Genomic DNA, 25,035 nt, shown 5'->3' on the forward strand with positions numbered 1-25,035 from the left:
AGCTTCCTAGAAATGCCGCTAGACTACATTAGGCAGATTAAGAATCGCAAGATAAATATTTTGCACATTTCCTTCTATTTATCAAGACTCTGCCTTCTGGGGCTGTGGTATTTCAGATGACTCGACTCCTGCAGGGTTAAATCGACTCCATTTGGGTTCACTCTAAACAAGCTCACATTCCAGCCTTGCAGTCACATTCCTGACTCGCACACGCAAGGCCCTCAGCAGGCCTTAATGCACCTTTCACATCCGAACCGTCCATCAGACATTAATGTGACGGAGCCATCACCAGACAAGTTCATTTTGCCATTAATATCCTGGAATAAGAACGTCGAATATACACATCCTGAGATTTAATCTGTAAACAGAGCCCTGAGCGTCTGGGAGAAGGAGGTGTGTTTATACTTCGTTACTGCTACTTCCACCAAGTTAGGTGGGGCTATCTCTGGCACTAAGCAGAGATGTTTTCTCAATGGTTGGAGGGTAAAGTCTGAGATGACGTTTTGACCTGCAATGTCTGCACCCTGATGGCTGATCCTGGGAATGGAGTACCAGGGCTCTCCCAGTTGACAACAAACCTCATTCTGAGAGGCCCCAAATGCCAGGGACAGTGCAGTTGTGTTCAGCTAGTGTTTATCTCTGGCCACCTCTGCAGGAGACTCATGGGGATGACTCCCCTTCTTCCAGGAAATGACAAGGGTACAGAGACAAAGGCATCCTCTATAGTCCCAAGATTCTAAACTCTGCTGTCAGCAGCCATCACTTCAGGGTGTAGGATCCAAAAGCAAATTTGAAAAGAGTTTAGTGATCATTTCTAAAGTATCAAAGTATGTGAGAGACGGACAGCTTGAGTTCCTCAGAACAAATAATTGCCAGCTTCATCTTTTCCTGCCTATGCCAAAAATTAGCCTGTCCCATTTGCTGTAAGAGCAAAAGCTTCTGTTTCTTCTACCCAGTTCAGTGGGACTACAGTTACTGATTTAGGATTAGGAGACATTAGAAGAAAGGAAAACTTATTTTCTCAGAAGAAGAAGAAAGAAAAGAAGGAAGCAAAAAAAAAAAAAAAACGGTTTGAAATAAGGGTAAAGCATTGGCTTAGAAACTGATTTTGAACAGATTTCCTTTCCTTAAGAGGAGAAGACTCAAACTGGCAGCTACAGAGCACACCCAGCTCGGAAGTATTTTGCTTGGCCCCATCAGGGTTGGCCTGGGGAGTCCCTTTGAAACAGAGGCATGCGTTTGGCTCTGAGAAACTTATTATTTCTACAGATTTGCCCTCTAACACCCAGAGGGAGACACAGTGAAGCCTGGGAAGGATGTTAACTCTTGGTGGCACTGTGGTGGCACTGTCTAGACTGAGCAGGCCTGGGAAGGATCCAGTGCAGACAGTCACCTCTAATTGAGGGCAGGGGGTTATTTATCACTGCTCCCTCTGCTCCTGCTCCCACGCATGCCCTGATTGCCCCACTGCCAGCAACTCCCAACAGGTATCACACACATGCACACACCACACCCGCATGCACACACTTTCTCACTATTTGATATGGCAACAAGGAGTTGCAGCTGAGTGTGAGCAGTCTCCTTTTGCATAATATATGCTTTCAGTGTGCCATACTCACACACATTGACCTGCCTGGCCCTGTGGGCACTAGACTTTGTAAGCACCCTGACATCTGCTTTGTTTTATAGGGTCTAGAACTGTCTGTTCTTTCTTTACCTCTAGGAAGACTGGGACTTATGGTGCAGCCACCAGATAGGAGATCTGGTGCTGAGCCCAAGGCTGGGGCAGCAGGAAAACCACACCCAGTTACTTCCAGTCTGTTCTCTCTGACCAAGTTTCCCTGTCCCTCCAAGAAATAATGCACAGAAACTCTCTCACTGGTGGACACTCCATGGTTAATATTCTTCTCTTTTCTTCTGTGATCAAAAGAAATTCTGTTTCCTCATAGATGCTGGAAGTTCCCTATGGAGAAAAAAAATATTATTATTTCTCTCTCATCTTTTTGCACTCATGGGCTAAGAGCTTCTCAAACCCCAAGGGCTCTGCTCACAATCACCAAATGAAGGAAAAAGCAGCTGGAAATGCAGCCCGGAGATGTGTTCCCAGGAGTTGAGACTGGCTCCCGTAGATTGCACCTCACACATGCACACCCTGTCTGTCTGTGTGCATTTAGAGCACGTTCTCAAGATCGAGTCTGATTCTCACAACAACCCCAAGTAACCACAATGACCAGTGTGATGAGTTTCCCACAGTTCACAGAACAAGATGGGAAGACTGGTCCAGAATCATCCCACAGGTTAGTGGTGGGGCTGGGACAAACAATCCTTTTGTCTGGTTTCCTCCATTATTCTTTGCCTTCTGCAATACAATATTTTACATATTAAGAATCCCAAATAAATCAAGTAGTGCTATTTAACTTCAAGCTAAGGCTAAGGGAAAAAAAAATTTCCTAATTAATTCTTTAGAAAATTGTACTAATAGCATAAATGATTAGAGAGGATGAGAATGACCAGTGGTGGTGGTGGTGGTGGTGGTGGTGGTGGTGGTGGTGGTGGTGGTGGAGGAGTAGGAAAAGGTGGGGCAGGAAAAGCAGGTGATTTAGACACTGGAATCTTATCACTTGGAACTTTTTGGATTGCAATTGCATAGCCACGTTCACAGAAATTGGAGTAATAGCAATACTATGGGGACACAGGTTTTGGTACCTAGCAAGAACCAGATCCTGGGATTTGATCTAGGTCGTCGCATTTAATTTTTATAGCCTCACATCTGTGTGTGAGGGAGGTATTTATTATTATTCCCATATAACAAATAATTGTCATTTAGTTGTGGAATCCATTTTAACAGGCCAGAATGTATCAAGAGCCCTCTGAATATCTAAAATAGAACAACAATCAGACACAGAAAGAAAAATACCACATGACCTCACTTATATGTGAAGTCTAAAAAAAAAAAAAAACAAATTCACAGACGTAGAGAGTAGAAAGGTGGTTAGCAGAATCTGGGGAGGGGTGGGCTGGGAAAACAGAGATATTGGTCAAAGGGTACAAGTTTCAGTTAGACAGGAAGAATAAGTTTTACAGATCTATTGTACAGCATTGTGACTATAGTTAACAAAATGCATTATTGGTCAACTGATGGTCACAGTCAATTAATAGTGCATCATGTGTATATATCAGGAGAAAAATAGATACAGGGCACATAGTTAATATAATCTAATATCGTAAACATATTTGTGTATATATATGTATGTGTGTATATGTATTTATATAACCCACATACATATTCAAACATGTGTCTATAAAATACCAAAACAACACTAGTAAAATAATGATTGGGTGTTTAATAATTTTCTCATTCATTTAATTTTATAAATTCACAAATAAATTTGTAGTTTTTATTATCATAAAAATTATAAAGCATGTAATCCCATCACTTTGGGAGGCCAAGGTGTGCCAATCACGAGGTCAAGAGATGGAGACCATCCTGGCCAACATGGTGAAACCCTGTCTCTACTAAAAATACAAAAATTAGCTGGGCATGGTGGTGTGTGCCTGTAGTCCCAGATGCTTGGGAGGCTGAGGCAGGAGAATCGCTTGAACCCAGGAGGCAGAGGTTGTAGTGAGCTGAGATCACACCACTGCACTCCAGCCTGGCAAGAGTGAGGCTCTCTCTAAAAATAATAATAATAATAAATAGTAAAACTTATCTCACAAATGAATGACATAAGCTTCTTTCTGATACTGATTGTTAGAAATCCTGAAATCTATGTAAAACAGCCATCCTTTCCTCCAAGACCCCACGTGTCACTGGAGCCACAATATTGAGCTTACTCTAACATATCTAAGATGTCAAGAGAGAAGACAATTTCAGCCTAAGTAGTGTGGCTGGTTAGGTTATTTGAGTAAATTCTCCTTCTGAAAATATCTGAAGTGCTATCCAAAATATATTTTTATATAATAAACACAGAAGAGCTTATAATATAGTAAGAAATTATCTGGTCAAAATCTATGTAAAGGCAGGAAACCAGAGATGTAAGGGGACACTCATGGCTGCATTTTCCTGAGAGTATTGGGCAAATCAGATTAAAATACAGAGTGTGGAAGCCACACACCAAAGGCCACGCTTTCCCAGGAGGAGAATCCGCTAAACAACATATGCCTGTAAAGCTGGGATCCAACCAAAAATAAATCTGTTTTGCCTAATACACCACAATAAACCTGTGTCTCTCCTTTCCTGCAGGGGCCACATAGAAATCTGCCTTGGTACTGAGAAAATAGTCTCTGAGAAGTTGTCACCACAAATTATCCCTAACACATACTGAGAGTCCAAATTCACAATAATTGTTAAAAATAATCTTCAGACCAGGCACGGTGGCTCATGCCTGTAATCCCAGCACTTTGGGAGGCCGAGGCGGGTTGATCAGGAGGTCAGGAGTTCGAGACCAGCCTGGCTAACATGGTGAAACTCCATCTCTACTAAAAATACAAAAAAATAGGAAGGCATAGTGGCAGGTGTCTGTAATCCCAGCTACTTGGGAGGCTGAGGCAGGAGAATTGCTTGAACCCAAGAGGCAGAGGTTGCAGTGAACTGAGATCATGCCACTGCACTCTAGCATGGGCGACAGAGCAAGACTCCGTCTTGGGGAAACAAAAATAAAAAAATAAAAAATAAATCTTCAAACTGTGCAGATTCAAATTGCAGAGGCAAATATCAGTACTCTCTGGAGGAATGCACTATCATTCTATCCTTGAAGAAGGCCCAGAAATAATTTTCCAAATAAACGCAGCAGCTCACAGTCCAAAAAGAACAAGGAGACAATAAACCATAAGTAAGAAGCAGCAAACAAACAAACAAAGGCAACAGGTAAAGTTTTGCAAAGACCTAAGATACTAGAATTGTCAGACACAGTTTAATAAATAATTAACTATATTGTGTTTAAATACATTAAAAGGAAAGCTTTAAAAATCTGTGGAGTGGAAATCCACAAAAAATGACAGCAGATTTGACAAAAATTAGAAATTTTTCAAATAAAGAGACGATTAAAATTAAAAACTCAATGATCAGTTTTAACCATAGATTAGAGACAGCTAAAAAATAATTGGTAAATTGTAAAACAGATTCAGAATAAATCATCCAGATTATAACATAAACAAAGAGACCTATAATGTGATAGAGAAGTTATGAGACATAAAACATAAAGTGAAATGGTCTTAGCATATTTTCAGACTCCCAGAAGGAGGGCATAGATAACATGTTTAAAAAGAAATATCTGAAGATATAACAGTTTAGAAATTTCCAGAAATGGCAAAAGACATTAATTTAGAGACCCAAGGAATTCAATGAATCAGAAACAGAAAAAAATTAAAGAAAAGCCAAGTTAAACACATTATAAGAAAACTGGTGAACACCCCAGAGATAAAAAGCTGAAGCTTGGTGGTGCTGGTGGTGGTAATGGCAGGGCACTGAAGGGAAGCGTTGTCTTTAAGGCAATGATAGACGAACAGCTGACTTTTGAACTGCAGCAATTGAATCCAAAGAAATGGAATGATATCTTTATTTTGTGTGTTTGTGTGTGATGGGTGCTGTGAGGGGTACTGCTGTCCTCAAATTCTCTATCCAGAAAACACATCTCTCAGGAATGGGGGCAAAACTAAAACATTTTCAGGTAAATTAAACTATATATTTCTTACCAGCTGACTCTCACTAAAAGAAATTCTGAAAAAAAAAAATTTCAGGCAGAAGAAAACTGATGCCAGATTGAAGGTCTGAGCCATAGGATGGAATAAAAACAGAGAAAGTGGGAATATGTGAATATCTAACAACATCTGACTCTATTCAGATTGCTGTAACAAATTACCATAAAGTAGGTGGCTTGTAAACAATAGAAATTCATTTCTCACAGTTCTAGAGGGTGGGAAGTGCAAAATCAAGGCAGCACCAAATCTGGTGTCTGGGGAGGGCTCACTCTGTATTTCATACTTGGTGCTTTCCTGCTGTATCCTTACATAGCAGAAGGGGCTAGCTAGCTCTCTGGGGTATCTTTTTATAACGGCAGTAATCCCATTCACGAAGGCAGAGGTTTCATGAGCTAATCACCTCCCAAGAACTTCTAATACCTCCTTCTAACACTATCATGTTGGGCTTTCGATTTCAACATATTAATTTTGGGAGGGACACAAACGTTCAGTCCATAGCAAGTACTGCCTATATAAACATTAAGATAATGTCTATGGGCATACAAGACAAAACTAAACATGTAAGTTAGAAAGCGGGTAACTAGAGCCAATGCAATCTAAAATTATTACATTGTGCAGAAAGGGTAAAAATGTTGATTAATTTCAGACTTTTATGAGTTTAGAGTTTATGCCTTAATTTCTATGGTAATTGCTAAAATAACAGAAACAGAGTGCATATTTACTAGAGGTTAAAAAAATAGAATGATAAAAACACTTCCCATCAAAGTTAAGACAGAAGAAGAAAACAATATAGAAGAACAAATAGAAAGGACAAAACTATATAAAAGATAAATCCATATATAACATACAATATAAATATAAAATAAATGTTCTAATTAAAAAATAAAGATTATTAGACAGATTAAAAATATTCATGTGGAAGCTTTTTATAAGAGACATATATAAACCATAAAGATACAAATAATTCAAAGTAGAAAGATGAAAAATAAATACTGATCACCTACAGGAACTGCTATAGCTATACTAATACCGAACAAAATAGACTATAAGGCAATATGCATAAAATATAAATAGCATCACTTTATAATAATATATATTTTTATTTACTGAGAAAATATAACAACTCTAAATTTATAAATGTTCATTAATATAGCTTCAAATATAGTTCGCTAAAGTTGACAAAATTACCAGAAGAAATAAGTAAATTCAGAATCAGAAATCTTAACACACCTCTCTCAGTAGCTGATAAAAGTTCAGTCTCCTCTCTCTCAAAAAAAAATAAAAATAAAAACCCTAAAAAATCAAAAAATAAATATTGGACACAATTTTTTAAACATTATATTATCTATATTCTATTATATTTTTATTGTATGTTTTCTATGTTTAGATAAACAAATACCATTGTGTTACAATTTATTCAGCACAAGTTTTAAAAGAACAGTTTATTATTTAAAAGATCTTGGCAACAAAAGTTGAAAGAAAATATCATTAAAAGAGGGTTTATATTAATAAAAAGCCTGCTACAAATATAATTAATGGTTGAAAGTTTTCCTTCTGAGTTTTGTACTGAGACAAGGAGGGCTATTGCTCCCCTTTTGAAAAATGATTATACTGAATATCATAAACAGTGGGATAAAGCAACAGAAAGACATCATACAAATGTTAAGAATTAGACAGAAACAAAATTGTCATTATTTACTGATGAAACAGCTGCATATGTGGAAATTCAAAAGAATCTGTAGACAAATTATAAGAAAGAAAAGTTTCTGGGATCTCATATTATATATATATTTAGCTAGTCAACAAATATATGATTTTTACAAAATATATATTGCATATATACATTATCATATATACATTATACATTACCATATTTATACATTATATATGTATATATATTTGCAGTAAGTCACTAGAAAATGAAATTTTAAATTATACAATTTATAATAACATCAAGAAATAGAAAACATCTAAACATAAATCTTGCAAAAGTTATGCAAAAGTTTTACAGAAAATATTGTGAAACTTAGATAAGAGTTATTGCAGAAGACTTAAGTAATTGGAAGAATATACTGTGTTTATGATATCTGGAAGACTTCATATTTTAAAAATGTTGATTCTTCCCAAATTGGCTTATAGGTTCAGTGCAATGTCAATCAAAATTCTAAAAGAGTGATGTGTGTGCGTGGAACTTGAAAAGTTGTTTATAATTTTTTTTCTTCAGAGACAGGATCTTGCTCTGTCTCCCAGGCTGGAGTGCAGTGGCACAGTCATAACTCGCTGTGGCCTCAAACTCCTGGCCTCATGTGATCCTTCCACCTCAGCCTCCCAATGTACTGGGATTACAGAGGTGAACCACGGTGCCCAGTCTGACAAGTAGTTTTTAAATGTATATGGAAAAGCAAAAGGAGAAGAGTGACAAAGACATTCTAGAAAATAACAAATGAAGAGTATTTGCTTTAAAGGAAATAAATACTTTCTGTGAAGCTATAATAATTAAGACTGTGGTATTGGTTCAGGGCAAGGAAGTAGCAAACAGTACAACTCAAACAAAATTATGTACATATGAACCCTTGAACTGTGATAGAAGTTGCATTTTATTTCATTAAATGAAACATATTATTTTCAATAAATGATGCATAAGTATATTGACCAACAATATGGAAAAGTGAAATCAGACTGTTATCTCACTTTGTATGCAAAAATTGTTGCATGTCATTTAAACACCTAAGAGAGATGAAACTATATTAATGAAATAAAATTATATAAATGTTTTCTATAATAATATAAGAGAATATCTTCATGGTCTTGGAATAAAGAAGACAAAAATTTATATGAGTCATAAAAGAAACAACTAGTAATTTAACGTTATTAAAAATAAGAGCTTCGGGCTGGGCGCGGTGGCTCACGCCTGTAATCCCAGCACTTTGGGAGGCTGAGGCGGGTGGATCATGAGGTCAGGAGATCGAGACCATCCTGGCTAACACGGTGAAACCCCATCTCTACTAAAAATACAAAAAATATTAGCCGGGCATGGTGGTGGGCGCCTGTAGTCCCAGCTACGCGGGAGGCTGTGGCAGGAGAATAGCGTGAACCCGGGAGGCGGAGCTTGCAGTGGGCCGAGATCGTGCCACTGCACTCCAGCCTAGGTGACAGAGCGAGACTCCATCTCAAAAACAAACAAACAAACAAACAAAAAAAACTTCTGTGTATCAAAGATATCAAAGTTAAAAAGATAACACTAAAAGTAAAACTACAAACCACTGAATTGAAAAGTATCTGCAGCACATACAACTGACAAATATCAGCCATCCAGAATATTTAAAGAACTACATACATCCTGAAGAAAAAAAGAAACAAATGAATACAAAAAAATAATGAAAAGATATGAACTGGTCTTTCTAAATTGGCCATAAGCTTATGAAAAGTGGTTTAACTTCAGTGGCAATGAGAGACATAAATATTGAAACCACAATGTGAAATTGAATGTCAAAAAATTTTAAAGTTGCATAATATTAACTTTGGTAAGATGTTTCACTCGTCGCTGGTTCGAGGGTAAATTGGTACAATCACTTGAGGAAACAGTTGGCATGATCTCTTGAAGATGGAGATTCATGTACTTTACGACCAGTCTTTCTAGACTTGCTGTATATACTATAGAAGCCTTTGTATATGCGCACCAGAGGACACGTATGAGCATATTCGCAATAACTGAAACTGGAAGTAACCTAGCTGTTCCCCAGCAGTAGAATGGCTACCTGCATGATAGTTTCTTATACCAGGGTATGCTGTACAGAAAATAAGATAAATGAACAGCAGCTGCGTACAATAACATAAGAAAAATCTCTAAACATAATGTTCAATAATGAACAAATCATGGGACTGTACATATATATTATATATATGCATATGTGTATATATTATATATATGCATGTGTATATATATTATATATATGCATGTGTGTATATATATTATATATATGCATGTGTGTATATATATACATCTGTGTGTGTGTGTGTATACAGTGATTCTTTTTGTAGGAAGTTGAAAAATAGCCTAAACTAAATAATGCTTTTGAGGAAAAATTTTAACAGCATTAAAGCTCAGGAAAACAAATAAATGATTATGATGATAGTTAGCATAGTGGTTACCCCTCTCGGATGAGAAGAGGATTACAATTGCATACAGGCAGACACAGGGCTTCTGGGGTTCTGTAGGTGCCCCATTTCTTGACCTGGGTGCTGTTTTCACAAGAGTAGTTCTTTATAATCATTCATAGAGCTATACATATATATTTTATATATGTTTAAATATAAATTTTCGCTATCTGCAAATGTTTTGAATAAGGAAGAAAGGGAGGGAAAAAGGAAAAAGAGGGGAAAAGAGGAAGGGAAGAAGGAAGGGAGTTGGGCAGACTTAACTGACGCAAATGCCAGATCCATCCTCCCCCAGGGTTGGTATCCAAGCCATTGGGCTTTGCTTATTGTTTGGATGATTGCATCCACACCCGGTCTGGATACCTTCCTCTGGAACCTGATGGAGCCACCTCTCCAAGTTGCCAGTGCAATGAAATTATCACATGTTGAATTTCATACTGACTTTAACCTTTCACCTGTGATCTAGATAAACTTCAAGCTGACAACGCCTTGGATTTCAAGAACTTAAGCCTGCACTTTGCTTCTATGAGGAACTGCCAATGTTTTGCCCTCAGGCAAAGAGGAAACCTGATTTCTTTCCCCTGACCATGTCTCAGAATGTCCAGTTCCAGCCGTTAAGATCTCTCCCCTGCTGCAATCTGCTAATTAAGAACATACTCTGTCACCTCTCTCGCTCTCCCTCTTCATCTTCCTCTCCCTTTCCCTCTTTTCCCCTCTCTCCACCTCATTTCTTAATTTTTCCCTCCTACTCTTCCTCCCTTTCATAACATTGCATCATTTCTGATTGTCCTGCTTTGTGATACGGTTCAGGGAGGTTTGACACAGAGAAGAACTGTCAGTTCTTTAATCACTTCTTTATTATCAAGATAGGGAGAGAAATGCCATTATCTTTCACAACTTCACTTTGTGGGACAGATGTATTTTTAGTAGGCTCCAGAGAACTGAAACAATTCTATACATTAACATAACTTCAAAATCAACCACTTTCTCATTAATACAATTTGGAAATAAACTGAAGTGGGTATAGTTTCTTGCTCTTCTGTCCCTCCCAGGGGACAACAATTAGTGAACCAACCACTCATATGGAACTCTCAATTGGCCACGTGAATAGAGTGAGTGGGTAAGTGTTCATGTTCCTAACACATATAAAATATAAAAAGAATTTAAGAATATTACAATCTATACATAGATATATTTCATTCTTAGGATCTGCTCTAGCTAAAATAAAAATGATAATCTACCTACTAATTATTAAGCCACTGTTATGTATAAGGTACTATGATAGTTGCTTGCTATACACTATTTAATTTAATCTTCAATAGTTCTACATGTATGTATTGTTTCTTTGCAGACTGAAGTGAACTGAGCTTATAGTGCATATGGGAAAAGTTTCTGTATAGTTCAATCTGCATCTAATTTATGCATGGATGCTTAGCAACTGTCAGAAAAGCATTCTGAACACTCCTCCATGGGGTGAACATTAAAAGATTCTTTTCCTCAGGGATCTAGAACTAGAAATACCATTTGACCCAGCCATCTCATTACTGGGTACATACCCAAAGGATTATAAATCATGCTGTTATAAAGACACATGCACACATATGTTTATTGCGGCACTATTCACAATAGCAAAGACTTGGAACCAACCCAAATATCCAACAATGATAGACTGGATTAAGAAAATGTGGTGCACATACACCACGGAATACTATGCAGCCATAAAAATGATGAGTTCATATCCTTTGTAGGGATATGGATGAACCTGGAAACCATCATTCTCAGCAAACTATCGCAAGGACAAAAAACCAAACACCGCATGTTCTCACTCACAGGTGGGAATTGAACAATGAGAACACATGGACACAGGAAGGGGAACATCACACGCTGGGGTCTGTTGTGGGGTAGGGGGAGGAGGAAGGGATAGCATTAGGAGATATACCTAATGTTAAATGACGAGTTAATGGGTGCAGCACACAAACATGGCACATGTATACATATGTAACAAACCTGCACGTTGTTCACATGTACCCTAAAAAGTAAAGTATAATTAAAAAAAAAGATTCGTTTCCCTCAAACAGGAAATTTTACAATTGTGTCTTAGAGTTTTAACTAAGTCTGAAACATTAAACAAAAATGAAAATGTAGGAGATAGGATTGCATAAGTCACGGGGGCATCAAAGAGGATCGGGTGGTGGGAGTAGAAAGTGTGGAGATAAGATTCCTAAAATCATTGCATGATACCTTCAGAAACCACTAACAGTAACTTCCAGCCTCAGCAACTCCCTTTGCTTATCAATTTACAACATGGAAATGGGTACATCACTCAAAGTCTATGTAGCAAATATTCGTGTCAATGGTGCTTAAAAATTCTGTCATTTTTTTCCCCAAAACCCCTACAGAGAATCTCCCACACTGAAAATTAAGCTCAAGGAAAGTTTTGCTTCTTGCAATTTAGCAGTTTTGAGTTTTTCGTGCATGGGCGCCACTCCACCCCATCCCACTCCATCCTAAATTGAGTTTGAGGCTTTTTTGTTTTCACTCTTGCATAACATGAAAACGAGTGAACACATTTTACTCAAAATTTCCATCTGCAAATCCCCTAAGTGGTGTGAAAAATCCTGGAAAATCTCAGAGCAAAAGAGGACGCTAGGAAAAATCAGGACAAGTGGAAACAGCAGTGAGGGATGTAACCTAATGTCTGTGTCAACACAACCAGTGTTGCTCAAAGACGTCCGCTCTGCAGTGAGGCTGGGCTGCTAGGTCAAAGTCATGGCTTATTTCTGTTTCACAGTGATGATCAGGAAGCACCTGCCCCCATCAACAACCCAAAATGCCTCTCCATTGTCCAGATCCTATAAAAATGATGCCCCAAAAGAAGCATTGGCTCTAAAGTAAAAAAGAAAAATTGGAAAATTGACATCAATATGGTAAAACAGGTATGAAACAGAACATTATTTTAACTAGCAAATTAGAATTCACTTCATATAGATATATACACATATATATTTGTATACATACATATATGCATATGTATGTGTATATGTAGAGAAATCCACAAATATGCATATGTAAATAATATTTAATTGAGATGTGAATACATTTTAGTATGTCTGATATAGTGTGGCATGGGCCTCTTAAAATATGGTCTTTGAAAAGCCCTGCTCAGCTTGCAAACATTGCAATTTGTTATTCCTTCATTCAAATGGATAAAATTGCTAAGTATGTGTCACTTAAGTAAAGCCAAATAAAACTGCTATTATGCACGGTTCTTGAAAGCATATAACTTCCTTCAAAGAACACAAAAATGTAGTCGAGGAAGCCAGTCATTTTAAAACAAGAGAAATTATGGCATAATTTTAAAAAGATAATTAGCAAATGACAATATAAACAGGGGAGAGAGAAAAAGGTGATTCTGGAACTGCTATAGGAAAGATCACATGAAGAAGCTGGGTCTTGGGTTAGGTCTCAGAGTGGGGCTGAAGATGTGGGTAAAGGGGGAGGAGTATGTGCTAGAATCGAGGGAATGATGGGGCAGGCAGAGAGGGGGGTGTTGAGAGAGGGGCCACAGCCTCAATATCTTTAGTGAACTTGGCTGTGCACATTCATAAAGGATGCTGGGAAGAAGCTTTTACTGGTAATATTCGTAATATTTAATTATGTAAGTGTTAGTTATTTAACATTTAATAGCTAAAATTTTCTCTGTCCACCTACAGAGTCAGGAGCACCAGTAGATTCTCGAGAGAGCAGCCAGTAATGGGCCAGCATCAAAGAAGCTGATGAGGGACTTTTTGCACCCCCACAGCTAAAGAAAGAAGATATTGAGGGCCCAGACTAACTACTTCTTTATTCTATTCTGGGATGTCTTCAGAAATCCTTTCTTCGTGATGTGCAATGGATGCTATCATTTCAGTCACCATGATGTCAAAGTGGGAATCGATATTTGAGGGGAGGGAAATATCCCAACCCTGACCATCTACTGGTAAGACTAGCCTCTCTTGTGTTGGTGGGACTTTTATATTCCAAAGAAAGAGTTAAAAAATCAATCTGTGTTCTACGCTCCCACCACATTTTGCTTCTATTATTCTGTAACGGATACCTCCTTCCTTGTGTTAGCATTCAGTGCACACATGAATACCCCACATTGCTCACATGTGGGCAAGGCAGTGGTGTCAGAGATACTTCGTCTATCTCTGTATCCCCCATACCTAGCACAGGGTCTAGCCATTGGGAGGTGCTCAGTGAGAGGAATAAATGGGGAAAAAATCATATGAATAAATAAAGACAACAAAACTGCACACTCCTACAACTGATGTCATATCTACATACATATATGCATACATTGAGAGAGAGAGAAAAAAGTGTTTAATTTCCAGAAGAGATATACTTTAAAAAAATTTTACAGATGAGCAGTAATGCTGGTTTCTTCACATTGCAGAAATTGTTATTGTGAACCACTGTTTCCAAATACCCACCTGAGTGTAGAAATGAAACTTTGGTCCTAATAGCAGTAGTGGGTTTGTGTTTCTTGTTCTCAGATTACAGAAATAATGAGGTTAGTGTTGTGTGGAAGGAGAATTTTCAAAGAACACAACTGGGTCCACATCTAGCACCCCCAAAGGTTGCTTTTGTAATTTTAAAGTGAGTGTTCTCTTGGAGGATGAATTTCTCCTCTGCAAAACTAGAACATAATGATATCACTATTTACAGCAGTTGCTATGAGGATAATACACATGACAATACTCTGTTAATTGTTAAGCATTATAAAAATATAAGAGAAAAATACTGTGTTTGCCTCAAATTTAGAACTCCTTGCTTTTTAACACTCTGCAAAGCGTTGAATGGAAAGAAAAAGGAATATCCTACAGATTGAAAACCATGCAAAAGAATCCATGCCTTCATGGTTACCTCTCATCCAGAACATTCCCCCATATCCTGGCTGCAAACTCCATGGATTTCCGAAACAAAAGATGTTACTTTGTCTAACCTTTGACTCCTCTCTGATGAGGAAACAAAGCCTCAGTAAAGGAAAGTGGCTTCTCCAAGTTTAGAGAATGGGATCCCTCATAGGGGAATCTGAACATGCTCTGAATCCTAACTCACCTCTTTCTCCTGGGCCACACTGTCCTCATGAGAAAATATGTCATGTTTCTGCATTTCAGGTTGTCCATGTTTTCCTTTATTCAGTTTCCTATGTGAACAAAAAGTATGGCTGAGGGTTTTGTGGGGAGGAAGTTGAGGCCAAACAATGTTCTTGCTTGTTTTTACAGCATGCACCATGAAATTAGGGTAATAGAGGTTGAGATGTTGTAGAATCTAACAGAAAGATGATAGGTTTTGGAATCAAGCCTGGGTTTGAATTCTGACTTTTACCCCGGTCCCATGCCCAACCCCCTAAGCACATACAGCTTACTCTGAAATCATGGGAAAGTTATTTAAATTTTGTAAGTTTTAGTTTCTTTTGTAAATGGAGGAAATTGATAGAAATCAAGAGTTGTGCTGTGGATAGTTAATTGAGCTCACATTTGCAAAGCACGTAACACAGTGCTTGGTTCATAGATAGTCAGTGGAGATGGCTATTTTCTTATAATAGTATGATTAAAGAGTTTTATGCTATAGTCCATGGTTCTCTGCTTTATCTAATAATGGGATAGTAAAACATTTCCTAGAATAGGGAGAAAAACAAAAGGAGACTATTAGATTTGTATAAGCAATTTCATCTAATTTTGGCTAGTTCCTAAAATTAGTTTTTTTTTTTAAGGCTGACCACTAAATGCTTTTATGATTATACAAAAGCACAGAAAGAGCACTTTGGATTAATAAATGCTTGTTAACAAGCTAGAAATATGAAACAAGATTTATAGATGATAACACTACTATGGTAATGGTTTTCTACAAAACTCAGAAAAATTTAAAAATTTGACTATATGAATTAATATTCCACATGCATACAACACAAGAAATTTAATAGACACAAATTTATGATGATCAGTTTTGGACAAACTACCCAAAGATGGAGGGGAAGGATTACTTAAGTTGTTCCCAGAAAGCGTGGTGAACCACAATCTATCTGGGACTTCACAACGTCACAGTGAACCATTGCTACACACTCACTGGGATGTGTTCCAAGTGGCATGTCATATATAGCCCGTGAGGGAGAATGTTTCATCTACCTCATGCATTCTTTAGATACAAGCAACAGATTCAGGTATGGCCTGGCACTCACATGAAGAACAGCTGTTATTCAGAGATGAGAAACAAATATGAACAGAAAGATGGAAAATAGTTGCTATATGAGACATATGAAGTCAGGTATAAGCTTTGGTTTGTAGCATCTGCTTTGAAGCAGCAAAGTATTTCTTTCTAGGGTCTTTGATTGACATTGCATATAACAATACTTTTCTTAGTGGATTGTTTAAAAATATGTTTGGTCGCACTTAACAACAAAGTTTCAGAAGCTCTAAGGATATACATATTTTGTTTATCTATTACACAGAAAAAGTAATTAGTTTGGGGTCGGTATGATAGCTCCAAGGTTATCAGAAATTTAGTCTAACTCTGTTTAAATTTTCTACTTCTTTCATACATAGCTTCTTCCATCCTCAAGTTTACTTCATGTCATAAGATATGAGCTGGGGCCTGACCACCCCATACACATTTCAGGTAGCAGGAAGGAAGAAGGAGTTCAGTTGAGTCAGTCTTAGAGCTTTTGGGGAAGCTCTGCCCACACCTCTACTGCCTTGACTTGCGTTTTATAGATCATTGACCCCTAATAGCTGCAAAGGAGGCTGAGAAATTTCATATTTTATCTCTGCCCTTTGCTGCACTGAATAAAGTCAGGGGGGTGTTTTTAAAACAGAAGGGGAGAATGGGTATTATGTAGGCAACTAAGTCTCTTCTACAATTGTGCTTCCCAGCTAACGTTCAAACTGGAACTTCACTGGTTGATGTGATTTCCTGAAGTCAGAGATAAAATCTCTTTGACTTTTACAAAAAAAGTTGTATTCCTGAAAAACATTTAATACTGATTTACAGTTTGTAAAGAATCTTCATACATATGAGCTATTTGATTCTCACAGCAATCATGGACTGCAGAGAGAAAATGTAATAACTTACACACCATTGAATACTATGCAGCCATAAAAAACAATAAGATCATGTCTTCTGCAGGGACATGGATGGAGCTGGAGGCCATTATCCTTAGCAAACTAACGCAGGAACAGAAAACAAAATACTACATGTTCTCCTTTGTAAGTGGGAGGTAAATGATGAGAACACATGGACACATAGAGGAGAACAACACAAAATGGGTCCTATCAGAGGGTGGAGGGTGGGGTGAGAGAGAAGATCAGGAAAAATAACTAATGGGTACTAGGCTTAATACCTGGGTGTTGAAATTACCTGTACAAAAAACCCACATGACACAAGTTTACCTGTGTAACAAACCTGCATATGTACCCCTGAACTTAAAATAAAAGTTAAAAAAGGAAATATTTTGTGGACATCATCAAAGAATAAAATAAGCTTAGAAAAGCTTAACAAATTGCCAAAGCCTAACCAGTTAGTAAGTGGATGAAACAAGATTTAAACCAGATCTGACAGACTCCAAAGCCCACATTCTTTTGTTGGAAAATTGATTAACAAGCTGTCAAGTCCCCCTAATTATTTTTTAACTAGGAAGTTATGATTTTCTACTTATTCTATCCTTTATTTGTAACCAACTATGTCTTTAAAAAAAAAGGTTAGCAAAATCAAAATTATTTAACTTAGGGTGGGGAAAGGAAGGAAAGGAAAGCAAAGAAGGAAAGGAAGCTAGCTCACATGTATTATTTACTAACTTCTTTTTAAACGCATGACCTTATTCTACCCTTCCAGCAGCTGTGTTGAGTAGGTAATATTATTCCACTGATGAGGAAACTGAGATCAGAGAGGTGATGAAACTCTTGTAAGCTCATCCTGTCAGTAAGTGACAGATGAGGATTTTAGCACCACTCTTTTTGACTCCCTACCTGAACTTTAATTTATTAATATCTCAAATTATTTGAAAGGTTGTTTCCTGATTATTTATCCATATGGAGGTGTGCAATAATGAAGAGACAAAATAAAGTAAAAGCTATGTTAGTTGAACAGTAGAACTTCTGAATAATGAGAAGAAAATCAAACAAAGAATAACAGCCTGTAAATATTTGAAGTATTTATTACTGCCTCTTTAGGAAGATCTCAAATGGCCCTTTGTCCTAGTTGGTTTAAACATACATTTGTTTTAAAGAGGAACGGCCTATGGTTTTCTCAACTGACATTTTTTAGTTTTAGGTTCACAGTAATAATAGCTAATACTGAATACTAATATATGACTAAGGTTACTAAATATTGCATGAGATATAATTATATATATACACACATACATATATATGTTATTTATCTTAAATTCAAATTTAATGGAGTTCCTATATTTTCATTTGCTAAATCTAGCAATCCTATATGTGCCTATATGCATATGGCTTCATTTAATTCTTGCAACAGCTCTTGATAGGGTTAGATAAGGTTATGGATATCTAGGGAGGTTAATTTCAAGATCACACAATTACAATATGAGGATTCACATTCATATATGTCTGCCTCATAGTCTATGGTCATAACATATTTTCTCGAGGGTTGCAGATGAAAACAACCTTGACATTCTCTAACCATTAAATCATTTAACTATTTATTGATTATTCTAAAAGAGGAGAGGGAGCCCATGAAAGCTGTAAAGAATAAAAAACCTGCCTCCTGAACAAAGGCTAAAGTAGGTGATGCTTTTAATATCTTCCAGATCATTAAGAGAAGCAAAGAAATGTCCTTTTTGAGAATCATTAAAGCAGTAGTTCTCAACGGGGGGAGACTTTCACCCAGGGGAACATTTGGTGATATCTGGAGACATTTTTGGTTGTCACAATTGGAGGTACTACTGGAATCTAGTGGGTAGAAGCCAGGGATGCCAAACATCCTACAATGCACAGGTCAGCAGGTCAGCCTCCACAACAAAGAATTATCCAGTCCCCAAATGTCAATAGTGCTGAGTTTCAGAAACCCAAATTAAAATAATCTGTTGAGGTTTTAACATTTTTGTTTTTACTTTAAGATGCAGAACTGCATGCAGAGAGTTGGAGGGTGGAGGTTTGGGGGCTTCCATGAAGGGTGTCTATATTCCAAATAGTAAAAAAAAAAATATATATATATATATATATATATATATATATATATATATATATATTTTCCTGGGTTCTATGGAATATGTAGGAGAAGCTGGCTGGAGCCCTTTGGAAACTGGCACCTAACAGTGTGTCCTCATCATCTTTAGCAATCAAAGCTGGTCTTTGCTGTGCTGTCCTTCCTGTGTTTTCTGATGGTTCAGTTTTCTTCTTTGTGGTGATACTTGCATTGGTTATTGATAAGGTTTGGCTCTGTGTCCCCACCCAAATTTCGTATTGAATTGTAATCCCCACATGTTGAAGGAGAGACCTGGTGAGAGGTGAACTGATCATGGGGGGAGTTTCCCCCTTGCTTTTCTCATGACCATGAGTTCTCAGAAGATCTGATGGTTTAAAAGTGTTTGGCAGTTCCCCCTTCATGCGCTCTCTCTCTCTCTCCTGCTGTCACGAAAGATGTGCCTTGCTTCCCCATCACCTTCTGCCATGATTGTAAGTAAGTTTCCTGAGGCCTCCCGGCCTTGGGGAACTATGAGTCAATTAAACCTCTTTTCTTCCTAAATTACCTACTCTCAGGTAGTTCTTTATAGCAGTGTGAAAGGGGACTAATACAGTTATATGCAGACTATGCTGTGCACTGCAATTCTAATCAAAGTGTATCTTATTTTTGGACAACTCAGTTACAAAGGCCACACGTGAGTGAGCATGGAGGAAAGTTGAGACTCCAAGTGTCCCCCATCTGCATTTGACCCTTTTGTCCTTACACTCATACTGCCTCTCCAGATGTCCCTGTCTGTCTAAACGTTGGGGAAAAAGGGATTGTAACTAAAGGACTGGATTAGCATAAAATGCATGGAGTTAAACTACCTCAAATTCAATCTCATTCAACTGATTTTCTCAGTATGTAACCATGGACAGTTTTTAAGAACCTCTGAACACCATATTTATTACCAGCAAAATGCAAATAATTATATTCATCTCACAGGGTTGTGGTAAGGATTATGGAAGATAAAATACCTTAGAGAAATTATTTTATAATTTAAAAAGCATCATTTAAACAGCTTAAAGTCGTTATAGACTATTTGCAAAGAGGGTTTTAAAGCATATGTGTTAGGCTAAAGCAGCTATCCATGTTTGTAGTTTATTCTTTCTATTGACAAACTCAATTTTATGTACCATGATGGAGAGAGCATGCCCTCCCTCAACCAAAGGAACAGGACTATTTTGCTAAATGTGTTTGTTTAAACGCTTTCTCCTTTTTTTGCTGGGTAGGTGGCAGAGAGAGCAAAGTAACTTTTTCTCCAAACAAATAAATGCAAGAAATACCCCATTCTGGTTGACAGAACTTGGTAAACAATGGCTAGCTTTTAAATGTTGATGGCCTTAGGGTACAATTGAGTTTGAGTGGTGCCTTCAGCATCTCTTGACAGATGAGAATTTGTAAAGTGAGAAACACCAGACTGACCTTGGCTCTGTGTTACCAAACTCAAACAGACACGATTCTGAGTGGGAGAGCCACCCTCCTCCAAGGAGCTGAGCAGGGGTTCGGATTCTAGTGCAAAACATTTCAGGGGCTGGATTCTTTAAAGTTTTTTTTTTTTAAGTGGAGGTTTCCATAAGGGCTATATTAATTTCAGGATTCTCATTTTTTTCTGGTCCATGTCAGAGTTACAGAACACACAGAACCAGAGGGAGGCTGATGTTGAAAATGGAGAGACATGAGTAAAGAATAGAAAGACTTGCCTGAAGTCGGATTTAGATATCTTTTCTCTTTCCTTCCTGCCCACCCTGTTCCTCGCAACTTACCGTACTGTATTATTGTCTGTCTACTTTCATGTCCTCTTCCCCATGAGACTGTGAACCCCTTGGGGACAGGGAGAGAGTCTTATTTATTCTTTAACCACAGCACTTTGCATGTAATGCCTATTATATAGTTTGAGCTCAATAAAGGAGGCAAGGGGAAGGGAGGAAGGAAGGAAGGAAAGAAGGGAGGGAGGAAGGGGAGGAAGGAGAAAAGAGAGGAAGGAAAAAAGGGAGGGGGAGGGAAGGAGAATGTAAGGAAGGAAGGGGTTAAAAATGAAAGAAAGAAAGGAATAAGGGAGGGAGGGAGGGTGGAAGGAAGGAAAGAAATAAAAGAGGGGCAAAAAGAAAGGAAAGGAGAAAAGGAGAGAAACAGGAAGGGGAAAGGGAGAAAGGAAGAGGTGGCTTGATTAAATTTGATCTTGGACTAACAAGAGTAAAATGAAATTCTTCAATCCAATGAAGTTTGTCAGACAAATGGTCACTACCTTAAAAAAAGTTCTCTCTCTATGAGAAAGCATAAAACAAACTCTAGTTCTGCAGCAATTTCCCAGGACCTGGCTTAGCACCCTCAGGAACCTCATCCTTCTTGACTTTACCTTCCCACCCAACTCTCTTGGTCTCCTCATGAGCTCCCCTCAATTCCTTGCTTATTTGCCCTGGTGTATTGGCACTTATATTTCATTGTCCCCATTTGAATGTGGTGACCCAGTTCTGGATATGTCTGTAACCTGGCAGGAAACCCACAGGACAGTGCTCCCAACACCATCACAGGTGCCTCTCTTATATCTCTGGGCATAAGGGCACACACTGGTGCTGTGCCCAGGTTCCTGGACACCAGAACCATGAACCCTGCCCCTCAGAAAGAGAATTAGAGAATGATGTTTTCAAATAAGGCCCCATCACCAGACAAGACCTACAAAACACTGGCAGTACATTCCTATATCAAGCCACACCTGAAGCCAGCACAGACCCTGGATTCAATCTACATTTGCAGAAGTCAGTGAATTCTCCTTCTGCTTATGCCAAGGTTAATCAAGATGACTTCACTAACTGACTGATAGCATGAGTGAAGCAACATTTGTCTGGCTTTAAAACTTAGGTTCCTTCTGAATGACAAGGCTGTTCCCACAAGGTTCCATCCCCAGGTCTCTCTGAGGGTGTTTTGGTGGGTTGTCAGGCACACTTGCCCTAGAAAAGCTGCAGAATTCCTCTCAATACTTCAGCAAGAACTGATCCATGATAAATGATTTGGATATTGAGCTTTCACTTAATACTTCTCTGGAATATTCCCTTGAAGCTGAATAACTAGCCATTGAAAAGCAACTGCTATATGCCATTCCGATGGCTCAGTTGAAGCAAATTAGTGAACTCTCCTAATTTTCAGCTGATTCAATCATGAATGGAAGTTATGAGTTGCTGTGAATTGAACACTAGATGTGCTATCTGTGTGGTTGGTATTTTACTTGCTTCTTGATGGGCACAAACTGTCAAGCCCAGGGTGTCCCTTTTACCAACTATCAGAGCCTACCACTAGATAGCTTGTATTAGCTTTAGTGTATCTGAAAAGCTTTCAGATGAAATAATAATAATAAACACATTTATCTGAAGGAAGCTCTAAAGCATACATAAATCTTTTTATGTAGACTAGGCTAAAGTAACAAAAAAAGTTTATATGTGTATCATTCAATATGATACGAGTTTATTTCTAAATAAGTTAATGGCCAGGATGGTTTCAGGTATGTGAGTGGTGAGGAAAGTGACTCTGCTCCATGGGGTCTTTCAAGAACTTTAGGATGATAGCAGCTCTGCAACCGTCAACGTGGTGCTTACAAAGTTACCATGGTGGGGCGGGTGTGGTGACTCCAGTTAGCTTTAAAGATTAAAAGGCATGGAGGAAGAAAAATGAGAGGTTTTAATGGGCCACAGCTGGAAGTGGCACTCATACTTTTATTGGCTGGGGCTTAGTCACATGGTCATTTCTAACACAAGGGAATATGAGAGATGTAATTGAACTAGTTCCCTGCTCAGGAAAAATGGAAGAGTAGATTTTTATTGTACAGATAAAGTAAATTTCTGTTAAAGGCAAAAGAGAATTGGTTGATTTGTAGAGAAGCATTGGTTTCCCCAGGAAAATAAGAAACAGGAACATGTTGTCTGGGGGTTAGGATGGGTGTAGTAGGAAGACAGCAGTAGAGGACCAAAAGAGAACGTGAGATGGTTGGAAAGTCCATCTCTGCCACCTCGTTCAAATGTCTGATCACCAGCATAGTGATCAGGGAAGTAAGCATAGTCTCTAGGATTCTTATTGCCACACAGTGAAGGCAACTCCTCCTCTATAAGGTCTATGTAATTTGGTATCTCCCTCACAATAAGAAATTGAAGTTGTAACTACAATCTACAGAACCTTGCCATGCCTGGAGCCCATGAGAGAGGTCCAGTTGCAGAGGCAGGATATTTCCAAGGGCAGTGGTGTTTTGTGATTTAGGAGTAAATGAGTAAGTGAGTAAGGAGGTCAAATCCCAGTTCAAAAAGAAAAGTTTGATTTAATAATTGGAAAATAGTCAAATGAATAATGGCAATCACCATAATGACTACATAGACCCTTAATATGTTCAAAAGCAGTGAGCTTTAAAAAATCTGCATGCACTTGCATTTTTTCATCTTTCTCTACTGTTTTCATTCTAAAACCAAGACGTAGGTGGAAAATTTTATTAGCATCTGGGTGAGGCCCCGTGCCAGTCTTGAAATATTTCATTAATCATTGAGATTCTCACCCTCTTTTTTTTTTTTTATTTTTTAGAACAATGACTCACCCATAGCTGCACAACAGTCAGGACAGAGGTAACTGAATTTTACATTTTTAAGCTCTGCTTCTTAAAAAAAAATCTTCACTTCTGAAATATAAGACTGCTTTAACTGAATATGTATGTGTTTATGAGAGAGAAGTGGGAAAAAGCAAATTAACTGCAATTGAGAAGTGATACTTATGTTTAAGATTTTCTTTCCTTTCCAGTTTTCCGTATTAGTCTTACCCACCTTTTCCCCTTGGGGAGAAGGAGTCCAGGGAGCTGCTGGAGGCACCTCTCATTGTTTGTACTTCACCACTTAATTGAAAGTACACTGGGTCACATACTCTCCCATACCTTTTATCCAGAATGTTCTGGGAAAAAACACAGTGAGAAGAGAAGAGGCAGAAAGAAGTACTTGGGAATCAAGAAAGAGGTGACGTGACAACCTCTCCCTTCACAGGAGGCTCACTCTAACTGAATTTCTTGTCTGTCACAGCACATGTCCGGAAAATTTCATTTTAATTCGCCTCAGCTGGGACTACAGTTACTGTTTGAAAGAAAGAACAATCAGCAAAGTACCTAGGAAAGAAGACATCTTGCAACACTCTTCAATTTCTTCTTAAATGCTTGGGGGAAACGTGAAAAATTTTGATAAATAGGAAAACAAAATTGTTGGCAATAAAATTAATAAACAGCTTATATTTTCTTCCTTTCAAATTTACTGAAGTTTTAATTAAGAGTTACACTTTCCTCTACATGTCACCAGCTCTCCCTGAAAAATTTACAGATTGATTGGCTTATTAGTAAATGGGCTAACATCTCCACACTCATATCTAGACATATAGAATTGTGCTGTATAACATCCATACATGTGGGAAGACACTTTGTCTTTTTCCATCAGGTGGACCCGCTCGGAAGAAGGCATCCCTGGCCTCTGTCTTTTTTGGCTCAGGTGATTGGGGGAGTTATTCTATTGAGTTTCCAGGGCTTACAGGCTCCTTCGTCTCCTGTAAGTCAGTGCACAGTCTGGCTTGCTCACCCAGGTCAGCAGCTGCAGGAAGAAGAAATGGAAACTCTCTTCATTGTCATCAAGTCTCTTTCTCTGCCAAAGAACAATTGATCCCTGCAACTTCTAGCAGAGGGAAGAGGCTTTCCAAGGACAGCAGAAGGAAGAGACAAACTAACCCAAATGATCAGCATCCCTCGGGACAGGGAGTTGTCCAGAAGCGAGCAGTAACAGGAGGGAGAGAGACGAGGGCAGTGGAGATGCAGGAGGAGCAGAATGTCCTGGGCTAGCCTTTTAGGGGCAGAAACCCAGGGGAGGTCTGAGAACCTCACTGAGATACTTCGACACTTACTGGGGCTCTTTCAGTAATATAATGTGATTTTATTCCTTT

At 38.2% G+C, this 25,035-nt stretch overlaps 1 long non-coding RNA gene across 1 annotated transcript; it reads left to right on the plus strand.

The window, feature by feature from the left end:
- Positions 1 to 1,956: 1,956 nt before the first annotated feature.
- Positions 1,957 to 24,549, plus strand: LOC117979085 (uncharacterized). The gene is made up of 5 exons (XR_004669727.2): positions 1,957 to 2,297; positions 12,650 to 12,794; positions 13,572 to 13,837; positions 23,650 to 23,690; positions 24,135 to 24,549. It is a non-coding gene; the product is annotated as an uncharacterized LOC117979085 (long non-coding RNA).
- The last annotated feature ends 486 nt before the right edge of the window (positions 24,550 to 25,035 follow it).

The sequence above is a fragment of the Pan paniscus genome, chromosome 12 (genome assembly GCF_029289425.2).
Source record: "Pan paniscus chromosome 12, NHGRI_mPanPan1-v2.0_pri, whole genome shotgun sequence".
Classification (NCBI taxonomy): Eukaryota; Metazoa; Chordata; class Mammalia; order Primates; family Hominidae; genus Pan; species Pan paniscus.